At 41.3% G+C, this 2704-nt stretch overlaps 1 pseudogene; it reads left to right on the top strand.

Moving 5' to 3' along the window:
* The first annotated feature begins 1015 nt into the window (after positions 1-1015).
* LOC113082116 (zinc finger MYM-type protein 1-like) lies at positions 1016-2275 on the top strand (annotated as a pseudogene).
* The last annotated feature ends 429 nt before the right edge of the window (positions 2276-2704 follow it).

Raw genomic sequence — 2704 nt, 5'->3', positions numbered from 1 at the left:
CTAGGGCCTGATTGGCGAGAATGGGGCCCAGACAGAGGGACAAAAAATATATATATGATAATAATAAAAATAAAATAAAATGTACAAATGTCCTATCTACAATTGATTTCAATATTTATTAATTAACTAAAAATAGTGACGATGTTTATCTTAACCATAGACTGTTACATTACGTCACATTAACGCCAGCCCATGACTGTATTTAGTTAGAGGCGCCAGCCAGTTAAGTCCGAGGAGACGTCAGCGGTGCTCAGAGGTCAGAGCGGGACAACAAAGCTAGCAGGCAGGTGTGTTTTGAGTAGGCTAACATTCAAGATGCTTTCGGGTGCGGCAAAACGTTAAAAAAAAAAAAATGAAGAGGAACAAAAGAAGAGACAGCGGTGGGCTTTACAGAAGTTTCTGTCGGGCAGCCGTCTGACAGCTGTGAACCTGCTCGAGTCAGCAAAGCCAGAGGCCGAGCCAGGCCCGGAGACACGGCCCGAAGACGCGGTGGAAGATGCGGCTCGAAATGTGGCAGAAGACGAGGTGAAAGATGCGCCGGAAGACACTGCGGCGCCCGCACCATCAACATCAGCACCGTCACAGTCACAGAACGACAAACTGATGGAAGAACAGCAGCCAGCCAAAAGTGAGCCCAATATTGTTTTGCAGCAGGAGCCTCTAGACCCAGAAAGGGTATTAAGAAAGCTACCCATCTGATCCTGCAAAGTGGGACCAAATTGATGACAGGATGCGTGAGTACTTTGCACTAAACCATCCCTGTCAAAATATTGGAGATTTCTCTGCATCACAGAGGAAATATGGAGACATTAACTGAAGCTTAACCAAGGAACATTTCTTTAGAAAAAAGCTAAATGGAGAAACCCTGTCAAGAAAATGGTTAGTGTACTCACCGTCTACTGGCACTGTATTCTGTTACTGCTGCAAGTTGTTCAGTATAAGAGACAATCAATTTGTCACTGGATTTAATGACTGGAAAAACTGTGCTAATCGCTTGCATGAACATGAGAATAGTATGGATCATCGTACGGCTGTGCTGAGTCTATCATCACTTGGAAATAAAAATGCACGCATAGATTCAAACATAGTACAGCAACAGGAGTCTGAGAGAGCATACTGGCTCAACATTTTGAAACGTATAGTGGCAACTATTCAGTTTCTTTCTTCACGAGGACTGCCCTTCCGTGGGGACGATGAGTTAGTAGCATCACCCCACAATGGGAACTTTTTGGGCTGATTGGAGTTCATTAGTCGCTTTGATCCACTTCTGTCAGAGCATCTAGCCAGATATGGAAACAAGGGCAGGGGACATACCAGTTACCTGTCCTCTACAGTTTGTGATGAGTTCATTCAGCTGATGGCTGAGAGAGTTCTGCGTGCCATTGTAAAAGAAGTTAAAGATGGCAAGTATTTCTCCATCATTGTGGACTCAACACCTGACGTCACACATGTTAATCAGCTTGCTTTGATAATTCGCTATGTCCTGAAGAAAAGTGGTGAGCCTGTCGAGAGATTTTTGGAGTTCATACCACTACATGGTCACACTGCAGAACACATGGAGGAAACACTCAAATCTGAGTTAAAAGAACTGGGCATTGATTTGATGAACTGTCGTGGGCAGAGCTACGACAATGCTAGTAACATGGCAGGGAAATATTCTGGACTCCAAGCAAGAATAAAAAATAAAAATACTAATGCTGACTTCATACCATGTTCTGCACATTCTCTGAATTAAGTTGGTGCATGTGCAGCAGAATGTTCCCTAGAAGCAGTTTCATTTTTTGGCTTCATTCAAAATCTCTACAACTTCTTAGCTTCAACTCGGAGGTGGGAGATTTTAACAGCCCATCTCACAAAATGTGAGTGAGGTCTGACACTGAAGAGCCTTTTCGGCACAAGGTGGTCTGCAAGAGCTGATGCAACAAAAGCTCTGAGATTTGGCTACAAAGCTATACAGGATGCTTTGAACGAAATCAAAGTTGACCATGGAACCCCCAGAGCTGCTCAATATGAGGCGAGTCAATTAATAACAGTGACGGAAACCCTTGAAACTGCAGTTATGACAGTACTGTGGGATGAACTGCTGAGAACAATCAATTTAACCAGCAAAGCATTGCAACAGGTACAAATTGATGTATGTACGGTTCCTATTCTGTACAGTTCACTCATAGAATACATAGGACAGGCCAGAAATGATTTCGATGTCTATGAAGCAGAGGCCAAGACTCTCACAGCGACAGAGGATACAAAGCAGATAGCCAAAGGAGACGAGTGAAGAAAGTTATGTTTGGTGACTCTGCAGGTCCAGAGGGAATGTACATAATATCTGTAGACCTGGAAGACATAAAACTTTTAAGCTGTGAATATTAAAAAAAAAATGTTTTGAGGGAATCTGGAGTTTATCACACAATTCTTGAAATGTAAAGATACAAGTCTTTAATAGTCTGAATGCCTTTAGTTTTCCATAGTTTAAATCCTCCATCCTTATATTTATTATTATTTATTGTTAGACAGTTTCTAAATGGTCTTGATGAATGTGAAGGGGTCATGTTTACCTTCTTGTTCTAAATTACAACATTTCTAAATGTTGTAAGCTATTGCATTTTGCAGAAAATCTTAATTACAACATTTATAAATGTTGTAAGCTATTGCATTTTACAGAAAATCTTAATTAAATGTGTTGATTAAATGTAAACAGAGCAAA

The sequence above is a fragment of the Carassius auratus genome, unplaced genomic scaffold, assembly GCF_003368295.1.
Source record: "Carassius auratus strain Wakin unplaced genomic scaffold, ASM336829v1 scaf_tig00035708, whole genome shotgun sequence".
NCBI classification, from domain to species: domain Eukaryota; kingdom Metazoa; phylum Chordata; class Actinopteri; order Cypriniformes; family Cyprinidae; genus Carassius; species Carassius auratus.
The sequence above is the reverse complement of the archived record's forward strand: the minus strand, read 5'-3'. Positions and strand labels throughout refer to the sequence as shown.